This window comes from Zea mays, chromosome 2 (assembly GCF_902167145.1).
Source record: "Zea mays cultivar B73 chromosome 2, Zm-B73-REFERENCE-NAM-5.0, whole genome shotgun sequence".
Classification (NCBI taxonomy): Eukaryota; Viridiplantae; Streptophyta; class Magnoliopsida; order Poales; family Poaceae; genus Zea; species Zea mays.
In genome coordinates this window covers 149,873,429-149,900,890 of record NC_050097.1, presented here as the reverse complement: position 1 = coordinate 149,900,890, position 27,462 = coordinate 149,873,429, and the positions used below count along the sequence as shown (strand labels likewise).

The window sequence follows — 27,462 nt, the reverse complement described above, 5'->3', positions numbered from 1 at the left end:
GACAGTCCGGTGAATTATAGCCGTACGCCGTCGGCAATTTCCCGAGAGCGGCGTCTTCAGGTCGAGGCAGCCTGGCGCACCGGACACTGTCCGGTGCACCACCGGACAGTCCGGTGCCCCAGACCGAAACAGCCTGTTGGCTGTACACAGCCAATATTCTTCTTTTCTTCTTCTCTCTGTTTCTAACACTTAGACAAATATATTAGTACACAAAACCAATGTACTAAGGCTTAGAAACATACCTTTACTTGTGATTTGCACTTTGTTCATCCATGGGCATAGATTCACATTTAAGCACTTGCGTTGGCACTTAATCACCAAAATACTTAGAAATGGCCCAAGGGCACATTTCCCTTTCAGAGATGCAGAAACTGTGGCATCTATGGTCATTGGGCAGAAGACAGTAAAAGACCAAAAAGAGATAAGCAGGATCACAAACAGCAGGAGGCAAATGTTGCAGTTGGAGATGTGGAGAATGCAGCACTACTCTTCGCTGAGGTGCAAGACTCATTAGGTGGAACTTCTCAGGAAATACTCCTGTCTGAAGAAAAAGTAGTGACTGCAGTCTGTTCAGATGAAGTCTGGGTATTAGACACTGGAGCTAGTAACCACATGACACTTCTCAACTTGATGACACTGTCAGTGGGTCAGTGAAGTTTGGTGATGGGTCTACTGTCAAAATCTGTGGACTAGGTTCGGTGGTGATGAAAACCAGACAAGGTGACCACAAGGTACTCACTAGTGTGTACTACATTCCACAATTGAAAAGCAACATAATTAGTCTTGGACAACTAGAGGAAGCAGGCTGTGACATCAGACTATTTGCTGGTAGACTGAAAGTATTTGATCCAGAATATAACCTGTTGGTCAGTGCACCTCGCACTGGGAACAGACTGTACACAGTACAGTTGAGTGTGATACCTCCAGTTTGTTTGCTGTCAAAGCTAGATGATGCAGCTTGGCTATGGCATTCAAGATTTGGTCACACAAACCCCCTACTATGGTTTTATTAGTGTCATATATCAGTGAGGGCTTCCCAAATGAATGGCCCTGCCCAAATTTATATATGTACATCTAACACACTGATGTCTCCTAACCTATTAGCTCAAACTTGATGTCTCTATTCATGGGAGATATAGAGTATTTATGGGGCCAATTAAATACCTTAGCAATCCCGGCGCTATTATTCATCCCATGTTATCAGTTAACCTTTTCAATCTACAAAAGGAATGAATTAGAATACTTTAACCAAATGCAATAATGAGGAGAATAATTTCTTGTTAAGTGAAGTGATGAACTTACACAACTTGAAGGCCATGCAATTGGATTATTGCCTACTTGTCCAAGAACCTTGAAGTTGTTATATGGACTTATTAGTGGTTCATCGCGCACAGATACCAGACTAACATGCACCATCCAAAATTCTTTGCCTAAAGCAACATCTCCAACTTTGGTTTTGGGGTCCTGGCTAAGTACTCTGCCTAAGGCAACCTTCCTGTTTGGATATCTTGTGCTCTTTAAGAAAATATCTGTGGAAACCTACAAGTGAATTTTGGATGTTAGTGGTTAGCAAGTAGCTATAAATATGCAGGATGCATAAGAATTTTTACTAATAAATAGTTACTTGATGGTTCTTAATTGGTGCATAATTAGAGGATTTCCAAGACGTGTAGAGTACACTGAGTTTCAAAAGGACCACATTGATCACCTTGGTTGCATTAGTACTGTTGTTTTTACCTTTATTGATGCAGAAACTCTACTAGCATGGAGTGCTTCACGTCGTGACTGTGGTGGCTTGCTCTGCATTTAAAGAACACACATCAGTGAACTACTATGGAACGTAGTATAGGAAATCTGATGCTTGCTGCTACTTTCAGCATGTATACACTATCATATAAACTAGATTTCTAACATGGACAAAAATATGATTGCTTCAGTATGGCCTTAGGGTGGAGTAAATCTATGATTGCAGTTCCTCGTACTCATAATGTACTAACCTTATCCTGAATTTTAGAACATTTGTAGTCTGAGTGCAGTTCCTCGAACTCATCATCTTCGTTTTCATCCTCCTGTAGAGTTATTGGATAAATGACAGCTTGAAAATTTTAAAACTAGGATGGAATTCATGGTAATGCATTCATACCATTGTGTTATTCCGTTCACCAAACATACTAGAATCTTCACTACGAAGTTGACAATAAATTCGCTGTTATAGGGAAATATATATATATAAGATTCAGATATATGTGCAAAAAATCAGTAAACTTATATATTTTCATAGAGATACATACTTGTCGTTTCATAGCAGGACGAACATCTGTTGGTGGCGATAAAGGAGCATCTAGATAGCCCTGTAATAGCATAAAAACATTAGGACATAAAAAAATCTTATGTCCTAAACCCTAAATATTGAAGATTTCAATAGAAGTGACACTCTGCAAAAGAGTAAATATGTTTATCTGTGCCTATGCAGTTAGATGGTATGAACTGTATTTGCTAGAGGTCCAATGCTGTTAATATGTTTATATGTGCTGGTAAATGTGACTAGGACCCATCATCTATTATGTGCGGCACTAAGTTCATGAGTAGACCTATACCATCGTAGTGTGTGTTGCTGGCATTGGAATTGTTTTAGACAATTCAGACTAGTTCTTGTCACACCAGACACATATACTGGATCCTTTAGAGCTAGTGTGATTAACCCTGCCAAGGTGACCAGGTGTGCGCTCCAGAATGCGGCCTCTGTAGCTGGAATGGTCCTAACCACACAAGCCATTGTTGTTGAGAAGCCAAAGCCGAAGCCTCAAGTGGCAGAGCCACCGGAGGGAGCCCTTACCATTTAAAACTTAACGTTCTTGAGGCTGCTGTCCAGACGGTTCAGATCAGTTGAGAGGGTAGAACTTTGGTTTGAGAATTTTGGTTCAGATCCACTAGGAGTTGTAGAGTAGGATTGCTATTTTGCAGACGAAGAGTAATTTTACTATGGTATGAACTTATCCGAATCAAAGACATTTGCATCACCATTTTTTTTTAAAATAAGCTCATGGCGATGCTGGTTGTACGAGCAAGTACAATAGTAAACTTATATATTTTCATAGAGATACATACTTGTCGTTTCATAGCAGGACGAACATATGTTGGTGGCGATAAAGGAGCATCTGGATAGCCCTGTAATAGCATAAAAACATTAGGACATAAAAATGCTAAGTCCATGCAATCTTTAGTGAGTTAGAAATAAGGTTATTTGGATTTACATGTTGCCTTTTCTGTCGCTCCACGGTAGAGATGTCAATGGGGAATTCCCCACCGGGTTATAGCATCCCATACCCATACCCATCATGTTTGATCCATCCCCATACCCATCCCCATACCCATCATGGGTACAAAACTCATCCCATACCCATCCCCATTCGGGTTTCGGGTCCCCAATGGGTCCCAATCCCCAATTAAGGGATAACTAGGTACTAACATGTAGCACAAACAATCTAGATTTTAGACATCATTACATCGACAAGCACTCATCCATGAACCATGATCCATTTATCCATCCATCAGAAAATACACAAGTACTTCGAGATCGATAGAAGCAATGGAGAAATGGAGTTTTCTCACCTTCCTTGGTCACCATCTGAGTTCGTTGGCGCTTGAGAATCCATGGTCGTCACCATCGTCTGGGCAGGGCATAGCATATGGCTGGTTATTTTAGGGTTTTGTTTTTTTACTAATCTGCTAGTTGCCTTGTTGGCTAGGACCTGGGGCCTGGTGCGCTGTCATGCTGGGCTTGGTGGCCGGCTCGGCCTCAACTCATTCATACAAACACGACAGGTGTACACGTATGAAATACCCATGGGTAATCGGGTTCGGATTATTGCTTCCCAAACCCATACCCGTTTACCCAATGAGTGAAGATTTTGTCCCATATCCATACCCATGGGGACAATTTTCGTCCCATACCCGTACCCTAATAGGGGAATTCCCCACGGGTTGGCGGGTATCGGGTCCCCATTGACATCTCTACTCCACGGTATGTTGCAAATCTAGTATAGTATCATCTTGCTTCTGGACATGCTTTTGAAGTTTTTCCAATTCAAGTCTAAGTGATACTACATCTTCACTGGATGTTTCATCCAAAGTGGTTACATTTAGATGCTTCATACGGCTTGATGTCGAGGCATCAAAAACTTGTTTTGGATTTGGAACAAGGCCCAGACCATGGATATGGCCAGGCTTTTCCTTTCCTAATATTCTGTTTAGTGCATCTCCTTCCCATGCATCCTTTCCATTACTAGAGTCCGCTAAATCAGGTTGTTGTGCTAAAAGTTCCTTCAATTCACCCTTGCAAGAGAATAACAATACTCAATAAACACCATGGAAGAACAATTGGATTTGAAAAAAAGTAAATGAAACATTTTTTTTGCAATTACTGTACCACATGTGGATTTCTGTTATTGCCGATGTTAGACTTGTGTGTATGGATATACAAAACAGCCCTATGAGGGTATTTCTTTTTAGGATCTTGTTCCCTCTGTAAACATGTTAATAAAAATATAACTAAGGTAATGTAATTAACATGGATTTTTGACATTTGTAAAGAACATGCTGTGAATTATAATTGCAAAAATAATACCAATTCTTCTCTATTCCGAGCAAAGCTTTTTGTTCCAGATGTATGCATTGACTTTCTTCTTGTACAATTTATCCTATTGGCCTCACTTAAATCCTACGAAACAAAGAGTATATAGGAACAAAAGTAAATTAGATGGTTCATTAGATAAATAACGAAATGATTATCATGACTATAGTAATGTACCTGTGCTTTAGGGGTCATCCAATTATTGACAAGCGCAACCCACTGATCAGCTAATACACCATCAGGAGCATTACTATTATTAGCATCCTGACTCTTATGTGGGTCAAAATAAATGGATTTCAAATTGGACTTGTGTTGCCTCCATCGCTCTCCAATTGTTCGCAGCACCCATGTTTCCATGCGGGCAGGGTAAAGAAATCTCTTCTACATAACAATTGGAAAAGAATTGTGAAAGTGTACTGTTACTACATGGCAACTGAAAAAATGTGAAAGTTTACCTTTACTTGATTAAGAATGGCCTCCTTATTGATTTGTTTATGGTTCCTATCTTTCTTTCCTATAAGTAGTCTCCAATCCTTGAAGCTTAAGCTACACAAGGAGCCATTCCTAGCAACCATGCCAAGGAATTTTGCAAGGACTCCTGCCTCTTCTCCGATAGGCTGATTCAGCTCATTACAGTTAACTACAACCCTATGGCCTCTTGGAATGTTCCAAACATTAATAAGTTTTGTCTTCCCACGCCTTTTAACCTCTTTAACCTCATCAGCGCCATCAAGTTGGTCCTCTCCATTTATGTTATTTGACATAGTTATGTCTCCAAAAAAACAATTTTCAGTAGTGAGAATGACATATGCAAGTATCCATAAAGACAAGGTGCGGTATTACAAGTAATGTGTGCATACCTTGGGACTCATTATCGCTTCTGCTATCTAAATGGTCTTCTTTATTACTTATGTTTTGTTCAGATGATGCAACATTTTTTGGGGACTTTTCTCTCCAATATGGTCCTCAGACAAGTACTCATCATGGCTACGAGTAATGCGTTGTTTCCCACCTCGTGCCATTACCAGTTACCACTGCACAATGACCTAAATTAAAAACAAGTAGGGAAGGAAAATACTAACAGTCCATATGTATTTGCAGACCAATCAATGACAATAATTTGGTCGTCTAAGAATCATATGATGCAAGTAAATTTGGATGGACCGAGGTAAGATTCTGACGTCGACTCTTGCTGAATAAAAAAAGGCAGATTAGCACCTGTTGGCTGATGATGATGATTTGTAGGCAGAGGCTGACCTCCGTCTCCAGCTCGACTTGGTAGATATCCGACCTCCGGCTCAGCGTGCGCCAACAGCGGAGGACAACGGCCACGAAAGTAGGCCGTGTACGTGTCGGTGGTGGCCAAGGGCAGGGCCGTGGCGCCGGTGGACGAGGCAGTGGTGATGGCCGTGGAGGCGGCGATGGCGGTGGGAGGCAAGGGCGCGGTTGGAGGCAAGGTCGGGGTGGCGAAGCAGAGAGGGGTCACGACCTAGACGAGCGACTACGGCGCGGATGGAGCCCCCTGGACGATGGATGGAGAGCCCTCTGTTGTGCCCCTCGCGGATGAAGGAAAAGTGGTGGGGAGGTCTGCAGAAGATGAAAGAAGTTTGCTATGTCTATGGAGAGTGGGCCCACTACGAAAATAACTGGAGGGATCCAAAACAACGGAGGGAAATATAGTATGTCAGTAAAATAAATTGGAGGGAAATAAAATAATGGGAGGGAAACATAAAATAATACCTTAATTATTTAATTAATTCAATATGGTTTTCAAATATTTTGCTAAAAACTGATTGTGTAATTCAAAATACTTGTATTGTTAAATTTTAACCATAATACAGGGAAGATTTGTTACACAATTATAATATTAATGTACATTTCAATTGATACCGTCGCGCAATAAATTGATGAAACACTTGAAGCAGATCAAGCAGGGTCGTTCCTGGCTTTTCAGGGGCCCAGTGCGAAATTCGATATAGAAGCCTCATCCTACAACTTTTTTCGATATATAGAATCACCAAGCCATTTAACCTCTCTTGAGTTATTGTTGACCATAAATAGTTCATAAAAAATTTAATTTTAATAAGCTTCTCTCTACCGAAGCAACCATCACATGTATAGTTTATAATAGTCTCTCTATATCAAAATAAAATTTGTTTTGCTTCTTTAGTGGATTTATCATCGCTGTCACAACCCAACCAAGTCATCGCTGTCACAATAACCGATCCAGAACATAAACTTTAAAAAACAGGAGTTGAGCGGAAGTGACTGGGCCGAAACCGACCCGCTCGCCCCACAAACACATGAGAAAACTGGCCCCGCGCCATCCACCCGCGCCAGCGCTGTGCAATTTTGCGCAATTACCCTCGTTGCATCAGCTAACCGAATAAAGGTCCTATGTAATATTTGATTGTTTCACTGACATTAGCACTGAGATCCCTGTCTTTTTTGCTTATTCAGAAACTCAAGTCCACGATAGTGACTCCGGCGACCCTAAGCCGGGCACGAGGTTGCGCGCTCACGACAAGCCCACGCAGGTTATCTCCAGCAAGGATTTGCATTCTTAAACGTCACCAGAGCCCGACCCGACCTAACCCATAAGTGAACCGGATTCAAATAGTCTAGACTTCCCAGATCACGGCGACGACGGACATTGGGATCCTGGTAGAGTAACCGGAAGAGTTTGAATACGGTAGCGTGCAAATCAGAAATACAGAAAGCCTCACCGGCGTACAAAAGTCATGGTGCTCACCTAAACTTGTCTGGAGAAACCGTGAGCAACTCGGTCGATGATGGGGTGGTCCACAATGGTGTTTTGTGACGACGGACAAGTGTTCTAAACAAACCTTACTGGTAAGGACCAAACAACCGGTTCAGTGAGCTTCACATGTATGTATAGATACTAGAACAAACCTTACTGGTAAGGACCAAACAACCGGTAAGGACCAAACAACTAGGACGGCGTAAGGTGGCAGGGTGCTCGGCGACATCTAGATTCGGTGGTCGTGTGTGCTAGTGCCATCGGCTGCTGGGTGCGGCTCTGCCATGTGCCTATGTGACGCATATGGTATGGAGGACGGCGACGACGGTAGCTCTTGGCTTGACGTTGGTGCTGGGGGCTTCTTGGGCGAGAGCCTCGGCGACGGCGACGCCCTTGGGCACCGCTTCCCCTGTTGGGGGCGTCGTATTCCCCAACATTTTCTTCCTTGGGCGAAAGCCTGGTCCATCTCGGACTCGCGACAGTGTCGTCCCCGACGTCACTCCCTTCCTGAAGGCGTCGCATTGAAGTTTGTCTCGGCCTCAGCTTCGCCTTTGATGGTTGCTTTTGATTCTCGGCGTCTGGTATGTGGGTGAAGATGGGGCTTTGCAAGGTGAATTCAAAGCTATTGCATCAGGGGTTGTGGCTCGGCAACGATGACAGCTGACGAGCCCCCTTCTTCGTGGACTGGATTGTTTCGAAGGGTATGGCCAAGTGCCACGATGTCAGGCATCAAGGAAAGTTCTCTAGTATGGCCCATGCTGACCCGATCCAACTATGCAGAGTGGGCAATGTTGATGGAGATCAACTACGAGGCGATGGAGATCTGGGAAGTGATTGATTTCGGAACCAACGTCAGGGTTCACAGGACAGGCAAGCAATGGGTGCTCTGATGAGATCTGTTCCCAAAGAGATGTGGGGGACACTTGGTGCAAAGAAGACAGTCAAAGAGGCTTGGGAGGCTGTGAAGATCATGAGGATTGGTGCTGATCGGGTTAAGGAGGTAAATGTGCAGAAACTTATTAGAGAATTTGAGAATATAGAGTTCAAGGAGGGGGAGAGTGTTGAGGATTTTGGGATGAGAATTACTAACCTTGTCACAAATATCAAATCCCTTGGTGAATCTATAGATGATACCCGTGTGGTCAAAAAGTTCCTGCGTGTTGTACCACCCCGGTTTAATCAAGTAGCAGTATCCATTGAAATGTTTTGTGAGATGAAGGATCTTACAGTTGAAGATCTTGTTGGCAGACTTCGTGCTGCTGAAGATCGACTAGAAGACAAGGTTGAGCACATCACTGAAAACAGGTCATTTACTGTTAGCTGAAGAAGATTGGCTTGAAAAGCATAAGCATCATTTTCAGTCGTCTTCAAATAAAGACAGTAGCAGTAGTGACTCATGTCAGTGGAAGCCTAAGGCTCCCTGTCGATCTGATGGAGGGAGTTCAGGAAGTTTCAGTAAGCAGAAACTCACTTCACAAGGCACACCTAGGAGAAAAGGGAGATGCAGAAATTGTGGGATATATGGTCATTGGCCTCAAGACTGTAAGCGTCCTAAGAGGGAGAAAGGCAAGGAACAAAAACAACCAGAGGCAAATCTTGCAGTTGCTGGTGGTGGTGTTGAAACTGGGGCACTTCTGTTTGCTAAAGTACAATGCACAGTGCATGGAGCACCACAGTTTGTTCATTTGTCTGAAGAAAAAGTGATCTCGATGATATGTCCTGAAGGCGTGTGGGTACTTGATACTGGTGCCAGTAATCACATGACAGGTACAAAGCCTGCACTCTCACACCTTGATGAATCTGTGAGTGGATCAGTCAGATTTGGGGATGGCTCAACTGTTAAAATATGTGGTTTGGGAGCTCTAGTTGTTCAGGGAAAGCAAAATCAGCACAAAGTCTTCACAAGTGTTTATTACATCCCACAACTGAAGAGTAATATAATAAGTCTTGGTCAGCTTGAAGAGGGTGGATGTGATATTAGACTGTTTAATGGGAGGTTGAGTGTACTAGATCCTGAAAATAACCTGCTAATCAGTGCACCTCGCACTGGTAACAGGCTGTACACTTTGAAACTAGATGCTGATTCACCTGTTTGTTTCCTGGCAAAGCACACTGATCCTGCCTGGAAATGGCATGCTAGATTTGGGCACTTGAATCTCAGGTCACTTAGAGAACTAGGTAGATTGAAGATGGTGGAAGGGATGCCCTTAGTAGACAGGGTGGAACAAGTCTGTGATGGATGCACTTTGGGAAAACAACATAGAACACCATTTCCAAGGAAGTCTGAATTCAGAGCTCAAAAGGGACTAGAATTGTTTCATGCAAATTTGTGTGGGCAGATCAGACCAAAGACAGTTGGTGGAAAATCCTATTTCCTGCTTGTAGTAGATGATTACAGCAGGTATATGTGGGTAGATCTGTTGAACACAAAGGATCAGGCATTGGCATCACTACAGAAGATAAAACAAAGAGCTGAAATTGAGTTGGGAGGTAATTTGAAAGCTTTGAGGACAGATAGAGGGGGAGAGTTTAACTCAGGGTCCTTCATTGTTTTTTGCAATGAGCAAGGAATCAAACATTACACCACCACTCCCTATTATCCTCAGCAAAATGGGGTTGTTGAGAGAAGGAACCAATCTGTAGTGGAGATGGCTAGATGCCTGCTCAAAGGTAAGGGTGTGCCACCAAGATTCTGGGGAGAAGCAGTAACAACTGAAGTGGGGTGGAATTGGGACAGTGATGAAAATGTTCAGCAAACTGACATAATCTGGTCCTTGTGAATTCCAGTTTCAGTACACTGTGCCTGGTCAGGTGTTGCAGCAGCCAGGTGTTTCAGGTGGAAGTGTTGAAGATTCAGGGGGTGCACAAAATTGTCCACCCTCACCTCACACACCAGTGACACCACAAATAACAGTAACACCACAAGTGTCATAGGGGGGATTACAGGGGTCAAGTTCCAGTGCAGCTACTAACAACAGTCCTCACACCCCGAGCACTCAAAGTTCACAACATCCACCATTGAGATACAGGTCTCTAACTGATCTGTGGGATGCAACAGAGGAGGTACATGATTTCCAATATAGTGGGCTATGCTTGTTGGCTGCAGATGAGCACTCAAAGTTCACAACATCCACCATTGAAATACATAGCTGGGACACTTGATTTTGGTGTAAAATTCAGAAAAGGAGGAACAACAGATTACTCATCAGTTGACAGTCTACCTTAAGGATTGATAATTCATGTTTTAGCTGAAACATATGTATGCTAAATCTGCACAAGTTCATCTTGTGCTAGTACAAGTAGCTGAAACATCTATCTGTACAGGCATTTTGCTCATCAAAGTTGCAGACTTGCAGATCCAAATAATATTGTGGAGTTTATTTACAAAACATATATATGTCAAAACCAGACAAAATGTAATGGCACACTAGAAGAAAAGGTTTAGCCCAAAAGTGGAATTTAAAATCTAGCCATATTTTTCCAAAAATCAAAATACCAAAGTTGTAAAGTGTTTCAAATTAAACAACTTTCATGTGTGAAGATTTTCAAGTTTTTGATAGACATTTGGAGTAATTTGCAGATTTCAGATTTGGTACAGTTTTGGTGCAGCTAAAAATAGTTTGGTTTGCTTGTTTTTGGGCCCCTGTAACTTTTGATCTGTGGGCTTTTGGCAAAAGGTTATTATATAAAACTTGAAGAGTACCTATAGGAGAAGAAATTTTATTAAGTATGGTAGACCTAAAACCATATGCAACTGAGTGAAAAAGTGGTCCAAAGTGGGGTTGGTCGGTTTCAAAAATTTCAGACTTGGTGCAGTTTACTAAAACTGAATTTGGTTCAGATAGCTGAATCTGAATTTTTGTATTTTTACCCCACTTTGAAGCACTATAACTCTTGGGCCCCTATAACTTATACCCTGCTCACTTGTGTTAAAAGGCTTGGAGTAGTGAGGTGTGTCCTGGCCATTTTCACTTGTGTAATATGCTAAAGAAGATCTGAGTTAAAGGGGGGGTTCATTAGCCACAGTTTCATGACAGTCGAAATAAGTCTAAAAGAAAACAGGGGCTGAGCAAAAAAGGTTCAGCCAAGTGACACTCGAAACTGGATGAGATATCCTCAACCCTTTCAATCTTGCCAAAACAAATAGAAACAGATTTGAAGCAACAACAGAGTGACACCTTCCGAACTGTGGGATGCACATAATCAACATCTCATATATGTACAAGGTGTTCAGCATAGAGTTCACATTAATCAGCATCGATACAAATGATAATTAGCAAACTGGTAGCCCAACTGTAACAGTCAGCAAACACATCATTGAAAAGGAAGCACCCCAAAACTAACAGTCAGCACTAAGCTACGCGGTAGTTCAATGCCCTACAATTTTTCCTCATATTTGTACAAGAGATCTCCACACCACTTGTCTATACTCCTAGTTCTCGCTGTTGATGAGTCTTGTCGTCTTGGTGCTTCGACAAGGAGCTTTGTCCAGGCTGCCACCAGCGCCGATGGTCGAAGCGGTCAAGCAATGCTTCTTTCTAGGCTTGTATTTGCTAGGGAGATCTGCACAACAACAGGTTCTTTGAGCTACATTCCTTGAGCTACAAAAAGAGAAAAAAGCACATATAAGCATGCAGGCCTCTCAGGAATGAAAAAAAAATTAAGTTGTTCTTTCAGATTGATTTCAGACATAAACTGAATCCAGAACAGAAGACAGTTTCTTTCAGCTTGACAAAAACGAAATTCTGATTTGCTATGCAGTTCAGATATATGGAAAACAGTGAAATCTAAAAAAGCACATATAAGCATGTTGATTTCCATCGAAAAAACTAAAACATAACTCTACTGCAATTTGCATTCACTACAGACAAAATTTTGATACTTAAATGCTTCTATTAGATGTGTTTTTAGCATTGGTTTATTCAGCATTGGTCAATTAATATGTACAAGCCGGTTAGAAATAATTCCTTTAGGTCATCCAAGAGTGGCTCAAGGAACACATGAATTCTATCTCCAGGACTTTTAGGACCAGGAATCAATAAAGAGAGCATAAGGTTGTGATCTTTCATGCAAAGCCATGGAGGAAGGTTATATACCACCAATATAAGAGGCCAACAACTATGTGTAGAGCTCATCATCCCAAATGGATTAAATCCATCAGTAGCCAAACCAAAACGAATATTACGTGATTCTGCTGCAAATCCTAGGAACTTTTCATCAAACCTCTTCCACACCGGTGCATCAGCAGGATGTCTTAATGCACCATCCTTAATGCGCTCCTCGTCATGCCATCTTAGAAGAGAAGCTGTTTCTCTACACATAAACATTCTTTTCAGCCTCTCTTTAATTGGAAAGTATCGTAAAACTTTGCAGGGTGTTGCTTTCTTTCTTTCCTTCTTTGTTAATACAGACGTTGGATCCTTATCCTTCCACCTCGAAACCTTACAGATTGCACAAAAATCATCATTCTTCTTTTCCTTCCAATACAACTGGCAGTTGTTTGGGCAGGCATCAATATTTTCGTATCCAAGTCCAAATTTAGATATTATTTTCTTAGCCTCATAAAAGTTCTTGGGCAGTTCATTTCCATTAGGAATAGCCATATGCAGAACCTCAAGTAGATCCCCAAAAGATTTATTTGACCATTTGTTCATGGACTTGATATTAAACAAAACCACAAATAAAGTTAGTTGTGTGAGTTCACAACCTATCCATAATGGCCTTTTTGAATCTTCAAGCTGTTTATAAAACTGTTGTGCTTCTATATTGGGTCCCTGGACCGATTCTTGACCATCAGTCATAGGTGTGTCATCATACAAATGACCAACGACGTCTTGTAACAGCTGGTCAACATTAACATACCTTTCGTCAATATTCGAATTTGGTTCTGGATTACTTGTGTGTTGCACTGAAACATTACCTTGAAAATTCCATTCATCATAATTCTCAAGTATCCCATTGCACACAAAATGCCCATACATGTCATCCCTTGTTTGAACAGTAGTGTGCACACATGTCTGACATGGACAATAAATCTTGATACCTTCAGGTTTATCTTTAAATGCAAATTCAAGGAATTTCTCTACACCAGCTAGATATGGATCAGAACCTTTAGAGTAACGCAGAAGACGCTTGACCAGGCCAATATCCATTCCGACACTGGAACAAAATACAACCATTCATCTACATATGTTTATTTCTCCAAACGTAACTACAATACATTGATCCAAAATTCATAGATAGCTATCTTTGAGACATTGGTAATTCCATTGAGTAAATGAGTAGTCAGTTTCAGCACATAATGATGTCTACACAGCACACCAATATCTCCATGGGGAATGAGAGGGATACCTTGCCTGAGCGCTTGTGGCGGGGAGTAGGCCTTAATGAAGTCGTGGGGATCACGTCCTTCACTGTGGGAGACCGGCTCGATCCTATTCCTCGTCTCCTCTCGCTGTCCTACAGAAGGCGCGCGCTGACTTTTGAGGAGGTGGTGGTGCGCAGCGGCCAGCAGGGCGTTGGTGTGGCTGGAGGCCTATAGGTGCTTGGGTGTGGCCGTGTGGGCGGGCTTGGCAGGCGGCGCCGGGCGCGGCCAGAAAATTGACACAGCGAGCTTGGCAGGCGCAGCCGGACGCGGCCAGAAAATGGAGGCGCGGATTTCTGGGATCCAGGGAGGTCGCGTCCAGCGCAGATTTGTTGGTCTTGAAGGGATCTAGGGAGGCCGAGCGGATTGCAATAATTGTTATAAAAAATTGAAGTGCCATCATACATGAAAATCTACTAGGGTTTGTTGGTTAGCTGGTGTTAATGTTGAACAGTTGGTCTTGAGTTCGAGGCTGCTGAAGGCCTTTTTTTTGCCGAATAAACAAATATAAAACTTTAAGCTCTTTTTTGCCGAATAAACAAAATTACAACAAATATATAACTTCAAGTGCCTTGACAAATCGCAACTACTATTTTCACATGGCTAGAGGGTGTTTGATAAGTAAAATCACAAAAAGGATGCAACAAATATTTTAATAAAATAAAACATCAATACAAAAGTGGACCAAAAGGACTTCATACTGGAGTTGGTTTCCTTTTGTTACATTCTACATGTTTGTTGTTCAATTTCTCATTCTATATTTTTGCACAATTAAGTATCATACCACTATGCTTCATTAAAAAAATAAACAACACAGTTTGCAACGCATTCAAATTACTCTACGCATACGGTTGCAACGCATGGTAAACGTTGTCGTGATCGTAGTTACTCTACGGATGCAGTTTGCAACGCATGTTAAACGTTGCTAGTACCATTATTATTAACGAATGTGGCTTGCAACATGTAACAAGCGTTGCAACCTAATCACTTCCAACACATATAACTATACGTTGCTAGGTATACGTTGCCATAAGGGGGTTTGTTTTGTAGTGTACCCCACCCATACACAGCGTCACCATAGCCCATGTGAGAACAATTGCAACCACGGTCGGGCCTTAGACCTGTGCTTTGGTGTCAGCGCTGGCCCTGGCGGGGTCGAGCACGCAGTGACTCTAACGTGGGCCCCAGATCAACAAGGCCTCACCCCAGGTACTAAACACTAGTACATTGTCACACCCGGGTTTCGGGGGCACCAAGACCCGGGCGCGAACATAATCACAAGGTGTGATGGGACAAAAACTCACACATATGATGAATTATGGTACAAAAACGAATGTCACATCTTTACTATATAATAGAAGTTATGTACAAAATAAATAAATAATTACATCATAAGGAGACAACGATCTAGCAACCCAAAGTTGACTGGGAGACGACGACCTAGACCTCTCACGAACACATCACAACATCCTTCACGCGCCTCATCCTGCGGTACATGTTCCTGACCTGTGGGGGGTGAGACAACAAGGGTGAGCTCACATATGTTCATCGCTCAACAAGTTGTGGGGAATAATGTGCATGAACTCGCCAAAGGTGGGAGCTCATGTGAAGTGTAAGGTTTACCAAAAGGATGGTTGAAGCTGAGCATTGCTTTTAAATTTGGTCAAAATTTTATTAGCAATTACTAAGTATAAGTAGATACCAACCCAAATAAGTAGTAGATCAAAATTGGTAACAACACCCGTGATGCAATGCATATGAAAAATTGAGTTTAGTTCCACAAATTAATCATGCGTGAGTCCTGAGCTGCTCATGACCGCGAGCACAACTAGTATACCAGTTTTACACTCTGCAGAGGTTGTACCCTGTACCCACAAGTCGTGTATCCCATGTCGCCAGGGTTAGCTAGACCCTTAGACACTACCGAGGTGAATGGCTAGGGATCCACTACGAGGCCTTTACAAAGTTCCACTAGCTTCAGAAAATCCGCTACAGTTTCTAGGAAGAGCAATGCAGGTTTCCCCGTCTGACCGCCATCGCAGCAAAATCAACCCAGGAACCTCCCTACACTCCTACTCCCCTACTGCCCTTGCCCCTATTGGGTAAGGTAGTCCTCCACTAGCTTTCCCAGTTAGTCAGCCAAGGGCGTCCCATTTCACCCTTGTGGTGGCACGTGTTTCTCAAGTTAAGCTCCATGTCTCAATTAAAATAATGATCTTGTCATAAATAATAAATAAAATAACAGTATAATTAGAATATGAACAGAATGTAATACTAAACCCAAAACCATATAGAGCAATAGCAGAAACTACCCAAATAGTTCAGGGTAAACAAGGTGTAAAGATGACCAAACTAGGGTGACCTATTGGGTCCCATCAAAATTAAACATGTGCATGATAAAAATATTATAGAGAACATTTTGGGTAAATAAAAGTGATCAAGGGCACAACTTGCCTGGGACTTGAGATTCCAGGTACCAGGATAATCTTCAGGTGACTCGTGACCTCACTACTAAACGTAGCAATATAAACAAACATGCTATGGACAAAATTAACATCACACCAAACATAAGAACAAACTACATAATAATAATCTACGTGAAGTTTAAAGATCGCGGGATCGAGAATCGCTAAATTCGGAGTTACGGTTAAGAAGTTATAATTTATGGAGATCTATGTGATTCAAATATTAAAATATATTATAAATTGGTTAGTATAGATCATATGAGAGAATATCTTATAAATAATTAACTCAACATTAATCTAAGTCATTACTTGATTATAAATCATCTTTTAGGCCAAAGATAACCATAAGATCATGATACTATATTAATATTAGAATAGTTAATCCAGAAAACATATATTAATCAAATTAGTTACCTGATTATAAAGATATGGGATATCATATAATTAATGTTGCTACTGCGAAGTAAATATTTATACGAAGCTAACGCAACTTGAACGAATAGAAACAGAGTTAAAATGAATTAATTATGATTTTCCGAAGTTATTTGGTACCTAGAATAGAGTAATTCAAGTGAATAATTTTAATTCAAGTCTCATGGCTAAACAAAATGTACTAGATGATATGGAATTTTTATTTTCTATGTTCCATCTCGACCGAACCCAGGCAACAGCAGCAACAAATGCCTCTGCTTTCCGGTCTCTACAGGTATTATTTCCATCTTCAGTGGACCCTAAGAATGTGTTCCTGCTCCTTTAAAGTGAGCATGCAGAAATGTGCGCATGCTATATAAGTGAATAAGTGCATGTCCGGTCTTCTGTATGTGGAGGTTGATTGATTCCATGCATGGCTGCAGCGTGTGCATGTTGATGTTGTTGCACATGTGTTCTCAAAATATATATCAATATACTACATACTTATGATGATACATACCGGAAACATATATATTAATTAGAGCTCATACTATATATATATATATATATATATATATATATATATATATATATATTGTTTATATATTAAGAGTCATGGGCTTCCAATCTATACTACTTATTAAGACTCTAAGGGGTAGGCTGCCCCATTCCTGGTTCTGCCATTCCCATTCCCATGTCTCTTGTAGCCTCTTCTCTATTCCCATTCCCATGTCTCTTGTAGACTCTTCTCTGTTTCCCATTCCCACACATCTGTGCCGCGTTTCCCATTCCCACACCTGTGTATTGAGTTTGACAGGTGGTCGTCCCACACACGTGGCATTTCCCAGACACGTTCTGACAGGTGGGTCCCCATTTCCCATTCCCAAACCTGGTCCCACACACGTGGCATTTCGCAGACACGTTCTGACAGGTGGGTCCCAATTTCCCATTCCCAAACCTGTACTCCGCGTATATGACCAAATTTTACCAAAAAAGTAATTTGTGTGGGATCACAGCCATGACCAACCAAGACTACACAACTTGTATACGCACTACAACTTATAAACAGGTGTATACATAGTTTAGTGGCCGATGTGGTACTAAGTTTAACTCGCAAATACGAAGCACAGGCCCATCTGCTTGTTATGGCCCAGACCAAGGCCCAGTATCGTAGCAACCGCTCTCTCCCGGGTCAGGGCCTCAGCTGACTCCCCCTCCGGCCCTCCCCCAATCCCCACCCCCGCTCGTCGTCTCCCCCGTCCGTCTCCACGACCTCCTCCAGCTCTCCCTGCTACCGCGTGACGAAACCGCCCATACAACAACCGCGTTGCCGCTACAACCTCACTCTGCATAGCGTGAACTACGACTCCATCAAGCCGACCAAGGACGAGGAGGAAGAGCGCGAGATCGAGCCTGGGCGGCACGGACATCACGTGGCCCGGGTGCGCGACGGCGAGGGACCTGCTCTGCTCCAACCGGGTCATCGCGTACTCCTAGACATGTCCCTCAGGCCGCGGTGAGCGGATCCAGTCCTACCTTCCTCGGATTTGGTGTCCTCTCACCCGGAAGGGGGCGAGTGCTGCACGGCCCACCGATGCACGGCATGTGGAGCCCCATAGACTTGGACCTGGCGGAGCTGCTCCTAGAGGGCTTCGTCAAGAGGACGAGCGACAGGGAGCTGGTGCGGCCACCGGCAGCGACGCCACAGAAGGAGGTCCTCGTGCACATGGCCATGGGTGGTTTCGTCATGCACTACGGGTAGAACTCCATCCTGAAGAACCTATGGTTCGGGGTGCCCATGGTATCGTTGCCGCTATACATGGAGCAGCACCTGAACACATTCGCGCTGGTGGCTGGCATGGGCGTCGCTATGGCAATGGACGTGGACAGGAGGAAGGGACACTTTATGGGCCACTTGATTCTGCTGCATCGATGAAAATGTGGGTTATTTCCTTTGATCACAATCAAGCTGTTGCTAATCTCAACACTGAAGATGGTTACTCAATTCAGGGAAGCTTTCCGAAGACAATACTCTAGGTTGTGATTCTGCTCTTTATGATCGGTTTCATAGCAGGTGGCTTCATTTTGGGGGCTCCTCACAATGCAATTTTGCTGATATTTGTTGTGGTCATATTTTGTTTTGTTGATGCACTTCTGATCTGGAATGCTTGCTAGGGTAGCAGAGGCGCAGTTGGGTTTGCTAATCGCTATTTTGATGCTGATTCCAGGACTGCCAAAGATGGACAGTATGTAAAGGTTACAGGGGTATGTATAATGCCAACGAAATTGTTTGATCTATTCTTATCTTTTTACTTGAATCGGTTCACTTGTGGTGCTCTTTATTCATCCTATATGTTTATTTTAATTCACTATTGGTAAATAACACTGCCCTGACATGTTGATTATTAAAGTTTTCATTTGACTCAACATGAGCAACGTGTTCTGCATCAGTCCTCTTAAAATCCTTTCATGTTTTCTCTGTCACATAGTTTACCTTTTATTCTTTTCAGGAGCGCAAAATTTGTCCAGGATCGAGCATACAAGTGATTCTACTGTGTGATGTTGTTTATTCATTATTTTATCTAGCCACCCAGAGTTTATGCATCTCTACAAAGTGTCTCATGTCTCGTGCAATTGATGAACTAATACTCCACAATCTTTTGTATTGGGTAATTTAGGATCTTGTACAATTTAGTTGGTTGTTTGTTTACTCAGCTGACCACACATCAGTTTATGCAACAAAAATAGGTTTGGGAAATGTGTTAGTGCCCCAGCTGCACTATTTTTGTTTGTTTATGCTAAATCAATTAGGGCCTTTTGCTTTACAATTCTCCTCTTTACGATCCAACATTAGTTGGTTCAGCCTCGGGGTTCCTTAAATATTATATTTTCGTTCAGGTTCGATTAGGTTGGCATGATTCGAAGTCGAGTTGAAGCATGGGGCCAATGCTGGTAACGCTCTTCTGAGCTTATTATCATCTTTAACTTCATGATGATGGGGTACTCAACATTTTGTTCCATGACAGGTCTTGTGAATGCTCTGAAGTTGATCCAGCCCATCACCAAGCGCCCCAACGTTGTGAGTACCAGTGCTGCCCGCTTCAATATTTTTGCTGTTGTGATACCCCCCGGTTAATTTACAAGGAGGTTGAAGCGAACTAGAGAGAAGAGGAAGATGTTGGTGGTGACGGATCCGATGCTGTGGCACAAGGTCGCCGCCGTCTCCGGTAACCCACCTTTTTTCTTCACTCTTTTCGTCCTCTCCCCCGCCCCTTCTTCCTGGAATCCTCTTTCCTTAATCAGACCACCGAGATGAGTGGTTGATTTGAGCAGGGGTTGCCGCTTTGGGGCTCGGCACCTACGGCGCGCACATGTTCCGCCCCAAGAACCCCACGTACAAAGAGGTAGATGACGTTCTCCATCATGCTACTGACTTTTGTAGCTGTACTGTACATGTGGTCTAGACTCCAGATTAGAGAGCGAAAAGAAAAGGAGTGATTCAAAATTACCGGAGTTTCTTTAGTTTGTGCTCAAACGGTCAAATGAAATCTTGATACCTATCCTAAGACGATTCTAATATGTGCATTAGTTTTTGGCAGAGTAGGAGTCTCTGTGCTTAGAGCGAGCACACTGTCACTTCTGATAACATTGTAATCCTGTTTTTCTACAGCCTCCGATTCGTTCTCCCAATTTAGCGATTTGTTTTTTTATAATTTGTTGTGAATGGTTTTGGCAGGTTTGGCACACAGCATCCCTGTACCATCTCGTCCACACCGCGGTGCTGCTCGGGACGCCCATCACCAAGCGCCCCGACATTGTACCAGTGCTGCATGCTTCAATATTTTTGCTGTTGTGATACCTCCCGGTTAATTTACATGGACTCTCCGATTCTTGACGTGTTTGCAGTGGAGGGCTCCTCACTGCTGGAATCGTGCTCTTCTCTGGAACGTAAGCATTTGTCCCCCCTAACCAAAACGTAAATTATCAGAAGACATTGAATTAGAAAAATGAATTTGTTCTTCTGACATCTTTCATTTACATTGGAATTGTGTCATAAAATCTTTATTGATAGAGGATGTACAATTTTGTTAGGTGCTACACCGTGGCTTATCTTGAAGACAGGAAGTTTTCTTCACCGGCACCATTGGGGGGCTTTGCGTTTATTGCTGCTTGGGCTAGCCTCCTGTGTGTGTACTATGTCTGGTATTGACGTGCTGCAGTTTTCTTTGTCATGATCACCGTCTATGGCATCGGAAACCTCCCTTATACGGGTAAAGGATCCAGTTTTTTCTTGACTTTTGATCCCTAGATCTATGATATATCCACTATCCAGCTACATGCCTGCAATGCACACTTGGACATAGACGGTACAGCCATGATTTGTGCCAATGTTGCATTGAATTGCAGGTATGATATTTTGGTTGAGAACCTCATGCGCACAAGGGGATCATGCATGTCATCCGGAAGAAGGAAGATCCTAGAAGATATGTCTCTAATCTAACAAGATTATCTGCCCTTATGTTCGTCACTGTCAATGAAGTTGTTCTTTCACTCTATATTATAGAATTAGGGCCTCTTTGGATACAAGGACTAATTTTCCTTCAATCAACCCGTGATTACCACCTTCACGGCTCACAAGCCCTAGATGTCCTCCTAACGCGTCGTCCCATGTGTGCTTGGAGGAATTATGCCACAGGAAAGGGGGAAGCCAGTTTGGTTTCTTACTTAGCATATTAATTATAGCTGCAGTACTACAATTGTTGGGGATAGGGAATCATATTTTTTGATGCATTTATAGTTTGATACTTGATACAAAACTTTTACTTGAAACTGCACATGTGTTCTCTATTCATTATCTGAATGATTTTGTTCTGTTGGTGTTTCTTTGTCATCAATTTAACCTGTCTTGAACTTATTATATAATTCAGGGTGCACTGAATGTTGTGATGGGTAATGTGCTGAGATAGGTGATTTGTTCCTGCAGAGTACACATGTTTTATTTCCTCACATTTTTTCTTGCATCTGCAGTTTTCTTTGTCTTTATAATATGTCAAGTAGGAATACTTGTCGTTGATACTATAATATAACTTTTGGTTAGGTCAGAAAGATTACGTTCACTGTGTCAACAACTGTTGGCAAAAAACTAATGGCTGGATCTATAAGTACTGTGAAAAAGGTATGGTGAAAAGCACCAGTGAGTTATTTATTTTTTGTTATTTTTTCTTTGCATCAACGGAAGGTTCACACCAATTACTTTCAGCCTGAACTAAAACAACAATTTAGTTCTATATTGGTTGTAGGCGAATAATTCATGAGATATTAAGTTAATGATAATTCATGAGATATCAAGTATGCCTGTTGATATGAGTTTATTTATTATTGCAAACTTAGTATGCCTTTATTTAGATATGTACAACTTAGCATCCTGCCTGTAGATCGACGCATCGAACAGGCGGAGGAGGAGGGCGAGGGGCTCGGAGCTAGACCTGAAAGTTTGGGCCGTGCTGTTTTGGGCCGCTCAGGCATGGCCCAAGAAAACGGGCTTAAAGCACGGCCCGACACGAAGTATATTGGGTCGTGACAGCACGGCACGAATATAGGGCTGGGTCGGGCTTTGATTTTCAGCCCATCGTGCCGCCCGGCCCGGCATGAGTGACTGGGCCCGGCACGACGTGCTTTAGTGTCGTGCCGGGCTTAAATTTTAAGTGTTTGGCCCAGCACGGCCCGACCCAAAAATATTAAGGGCCATATCGGCCCGAAGACTTACAACCCAAGGCACGATGGGCTCGTGTCGTGCTGGCCCGGCCCGGCCCAAGTTTCAGGTCTACTCGGAGCTCTATGGTGGTGGTGGCTTCAATTTCTAGGGGCCTGAAGCAGACGGAGAGGAGAGGAGAGAACAAGAGACGGAGGAGGGGAAGCGAGGCAAGGAAAAAGGGGAAGAAATGTTTTTTGGCTTGCTATGTATTCCACCACCACTTTCTCTCTCTCGGTCCCACGCTGCAACACACGGGCACCTACCTATTTGTACATAAGTTATCGTAGTATTCTATATTTCCATTGCAACGCACGGGCACCCACCTATTTGTACATAAGTTGTCATAGTATTCTATGTTTCCGTTGCAACGCACGGGCACCCACCTATGGATTGATTACGGGGTCATTGCTAGGCTAGGCTATGCTTCATTTCACTTAGTAGTTAACTGTTTGTACAATGCATCTACTTATGAATAACAAGATCTTGAAACTAAACCGAACATGACTTCAATAACTTCTCCTTATAACAGGAAGGTGAGGACTGAACTTCTACAACATTATGGCCGCAATCGCAAGTTCTACCTCAAGAGAAAGCGGTTCGACAACTACCGATCAGAGATGGCCCGGTCGTTGTTCTGCCTCTGCCCGCTGGGATGGGCACCTTGGAGTCCTCGGCTCGTGGAATCAGTCCTGCTAGGCTGCATTCCGGTTATAATTGCTGATAACATACGTCTGTCGTTCCCTCCAGTCCTCCAGTGGCAGGAGATCTCACTGCAGGTGGCTGAGAAGGACAGCCAGTCTTGAGATGGTGCTTGACCATGTTGTGGCAACCAATTTGACCGTGATACAGAAGAATTTGTGGGATCCAGTGAAGCAGAGGGCTCTGGTTTTCAATCGTCCGATGGAAGCAGGCGCTGCTACATGGCAAGTTTTGAGGGAGCTTGAGGTTTTGCTGGACCAGTCTCGGAGGAGATCTGTTGGATCCTATTCCTGGAGGAGGTGAAGCACACAGAAGGTCATCTGTTGCAGCTGTGTACCCATGGTTTGCACTCTGCAGTTCACAGCATGCCGCCCTGGCTGACAACATCAACATTGAGTCGAGACCTGAGCCTGAGATCCACCTCTGACATGGTTTTTTCTCACCAGAAATTCAGAATGACGATCTCAAACCAGAGCTCTACTTCTGACATGGATTTTCTAATCTAGAAATTCTGAATATTGATCTCAAGCAAGAGTTCCCAACCTTCAGTTAGGTCAATGGGAATATGGGCTGTTAGCTCAACCTTCGTTGGCTTGTTGTCTGGTTAGTGCCTAACTGGAGATCCCAATCTCAGTTGACAAGTTGACCAGGTCTGTATAACGTATAGGCATACCGTTCACACATTTATTTATTCTTTTAAGAACTAGGATGAGTTTGCTTTTCTTGCCATAGAAAGAACATAGATCTTACTGCAATTTAGAGGTTGCAGCATATTTTTTGTATTTATTTTTTTGGTTGCACACTTGTATAGTTGTCGGGCTGTTGTGTATGCTACTTAAATTCTTCTGTAAATAGAATGGTGTCAAAGAATGAGTTGATTTTAAGATAACGAGAAGCACTCTAGCCTATTAAAAGAACAGCGAAACATGACTGAGATCTATTCTACAGTCGTTATCTCAACCATACTTCCTCCGTACCAAAAGAATGACCCTGTAGATGTGTTGGGTTAGTTTTATATAAAATATTAGCAATACTTATATCACTAAGTAAATTTATTATAAAAATAAATTCCGATATCTAATATTCTTTTATATATAATTGGTCGAAGTTGAAAAATATTTGACTTTCTCAAAAAGCAAGTGAGAATGACTTTCGTTGTAGGTTTGTGGGACGGGGTATGCAAGTATCAACCGTTCATATTCATGGCATGCATTACTTAAACGGTTCTCTAAACATAAAAGACAATAAATAGACTAAGAACAAGGTTATTAAAATGATAAAACGTTAAAACATTTAAATAACATAGGAAAAATATTAATATATCATAATTTCAGACAATAACATAAAGTTAAATACTAAAACAGAGAGGTTAGTGGATTTACCAAAACTTCACCCATGAGTCGCATTGGACCCTAAAAATAACTAATAGACTGGGCCTAAAAGTAGCTAATGGTGTTTATAGTTTAAAACATAAAAAACATTAAATGCGGTTTCAATCTCTAATTAGAGTTTTGCATTTAAACGTAGTTTTAGTAACACTTACTACGATGGAGCGTCTCCAAATTAAATCTCTTAGTAAATATATATTATATCTAAAGATAGCTCAAGAGATGAGTATTAATCGAGGTTATACACACTCGAGTTAAGAGATTGAGATGGACTCTTCGCGAAAAGATCGTCTTCTGATTTAGACATTAAGACACGAGATATTAAACAAAAATGTATATGCCTCGAGACACCTTAAGAAATACTAGGTGAGTACCCGTGCGTTGCAACGGAACCGTATAATAACACGATAACTTATGTACACATGAAACCAGTAGTACTTACACATTAGCTTTTTTCAGATTTTGAATTTCCGCTTCTTTAGCTTTGATTTGAAGATCTTTCTTTGTTCTGTCCTTTTTCAGCGCAGTGCATTAATTTTTCTGCAAACAAGATTACAGAGAATCATCACCTGTTGATCATACTGAGTTATCTAAAAACAATCCCCACTAACCAGTAAAAAAAGAGTTGGTCAGCAGCACCAGTTTTAGTAGTAGTAGATCAGACCTCATCTCAATTTAGATTCAAACAAGATTGGTAAAAATGTACAGTTCTAAGGATCCAAAAAAATACAGAATACTGCCACGAATGATAACACAAGGTACGCACCAACTCATTCCTTTCCTTGGAGACACGGTCCAGTTCTATCTGCAGCTGTGAAGACCAAGAGCATTAGGAACAAAAGGCAAAAAAAAAACGCTCCACCCCGAACACGAAAAAAGCCTGATGACCTTCGTAGACCATTTGGAAAATTTGGCCCTGTTAAAGACATATATCTGTCGAAGGATTACTACACTCGGTAAGGTACCTTGACTTAATTATTGAATGGGTGTTTGCCCGTGGACACCTATGTGCAACTTAGTGATCTCTCCCTGAACTTTATAGTACACTAAAGGTGAAAGGCTCTATGTGACTATCTTGTCACTGTTATGCTGAACCATATATATTTCAGATTATTTTTGTTAACACCCTCGTGTGTACTCTAGGATATCTGAACGTGTACTATGTATTGGGTATTCCAAAATCTCTGATGAGTGAAGTGGGTTGCGAACCAATGAACCTTGATGTTGGACGTGCTGACCAGTGCGCAGGTGCCTATGTGGTGTGATAGTTGTTTCGTTCGGTTAGCAGAAACTGATAGGAGTTATAGCTCAGTTGGTTGTAGAAGTCTGGTAGCCTTGCTATTATCAAGATGATATCATATAATTGTCCATGTTTTACACAATGTTTAGAAGAACCCATAATAATGAGCAGATGACAGTTTCCCTATCCTTGATGTTTTGACTATAGGAACATATAGAGCAGATGACAGTTTCGTGAGAACGTGTGTCATACTAAGCCAGTTGCGAGCTCGAGTGAGAATACAGGCATTGCTTAGGACCACTACGCTGAATTTCTATAGTCAAAACATATACAGGCATTCTATATTAACAAAAATATAGTTAAACAATTAATGTTTTTGCATGTTAATGCATTTTTATCATATTGATTCCGTAGCAACGCACGGGCATATACCTAGTAACTAGATGAAGCCTAGATCGGACGGTGCAATCCGGTCGAGCCGAACCATGTTCGGATGTCTATAAAACAAGATCCAGAGTGCTAGGGTTCAGTTTTTCACGCTCCATCCAAATTCATTAGCGACGGCGCGTGCGACGACGGCGGTTGCCCGACACCGTGCGCGGCGGTGGACCCCCAGCCGGTGGTTGCGGTGGCCACGGCTCCCTGGCCTCGATGCGCGGTGGCGGCGGTTCCTCGATCCAGAGTAGTGGCGGCGGTTCCCAGGTCGTCGGCGGTGGCTCCCCGATACAGAGGGCGAGCGACAGCGGGGCCCTTGTGCGGGCAAGCGGCGGCGTCCCCGGGCCCCCGAGGCGGCGACACTTCCATGGCCGGCGAGCAAGCGGTGTCCCTCGACGTGCGAGTAGCGATAGCGACGCACGAGGCGCGATGTTCGAGCTGCGTCACGGAAGGCGTGAGGTGCGCGCAGCAATGATCGTGCGTGACATCCTTCGATCCAGCGCAGTTCGGGCGACCCGAGTGACGACCTACATCTGTGCTTGTGTCGTCGACGACGTTCTCCGACGACTACCTCCTCCGATTCGTGTTTTCTATTCGATTATTATGTTTTATGCTTAACACATGTATTATTTACGCTAAAAATGTACGATTTTATGCTTGAATATGGAGTTCGTATATCAGTTTACTTTATGCACATTTTTTTCATGCACATTGGAAAGGCAATTCCTTGATTTATGCTGTTCATAATAACCCTAAAAAATCAAATCATTTATGTTCGTAAATGACAGATTTATACGTCTGCCATAAAACATCCCTAATTCCCGCATGTTCGTAATTATCATAAAAATCAAATCAAATCACTTATGTTCGTAAATGCCAGATTTTTACGTCTGCCATAAAATCGTCCCTAATTTTTGCCGGCGTTCTTAGTTGGACCGATATATTATGCTACACGGTGTACGTATTTATGCGACGTTGTATAAGAATTTATGCTCTAAGTGACTCATGTCATCTAATTTTTTGCGCGGGTCAACTGGAAAGAAAAATATAATCCAAAATTTGCGCGCATGGAATGGAAACTCTCATGATTTGCCATAATTTTTGGATCTGTATAAAAATGAAACCACATGCATGTGACTGTCATGTTTTCGGATCTGCCAAAAAAATAAGATCGTAATAAAAACCTAATAGAGCTATCAACCTCTCACATTGGCTCAGTATTTACGCTTATAATTGAGGGATTTTATGCTCAAAACTTAAGGTTTTTACGCTCCAACCTGGAGATGTGTCCACCAGTGAACAACATGCTAG

At 42.4% G+C, this 27,462-nt stretch overlaps 3 long non-coding RNA genes and 1 pseudogene across 4 annotated transcripts; 1 reads left to right on the top strand and 3 right to left on the bottom strand.

Annotated features, from left to right (window-relative positions):
* Positions 1-1,415: 1,415 nt before the first annotated feature.
* Positions 1,416-2,024, bottom strand: LOC118476370 (uncharacterized). Its single transcript, XR_004856345.1, has 3 exons — positions 1,998-2,024; positions 1,738-1,800; positions 1,416-1,539 (listed from the first exon to the last, which is right to left on the bottom strand). It is a non-coding gene; the product is annotated as an uncharacterized lncRNA (long non-coding RNA).
* Positions 2,025-2,044: 20 nt separating this feature from the next.
* LOC109944564 (uncharacterized) lies at positions 2,045-3,132 on the bottom strand. The gene is made up of 4 exons (XR_002267645.1): positions 3,109-3,132; positions 2,292-2,351; positions 2,144-2,206; positions 2,045-2,069 (listed from the first exon to the last, which is right to left on the bottom strand). It is a non-coding gene; the product is annotated as an uncharacterized lncRNA (long non-coding RNA).
* A 1,823-nt stretch (positions 3,133-4,955) lies between these two features.
* Positions 4,956-5,637, bottom strand: LOC118476371 (uncharacterized). Its single transcript, XR_004856346.1, has 3 exons — positions 5,494-5,637; positions 5,089-5,405; positions 4,956-5,014 (listed from the first exon to the last, which is right to left on the bottom strand). It is a non-coding gene; the product is annotated as an uncharacterized lncRNA (long non-coding RNA).
* Positions 5,638-22,877: 17,240 nt separating this feature from the next.
* LOC118476369 (probable glucuronosyltransferase Os03g0107900) lies at positions 22,878-24,007 on the top strand (annotated as a pseudogene). Its single transcript, XR_004856344.1, has one exon. The product of XR_004856344.1 is annotated as a probable glucuronosyltransferase Os03g0107900 (transcript).
* Positions 24,008-27,462: the final 3,455 nt, after the last annotated feature.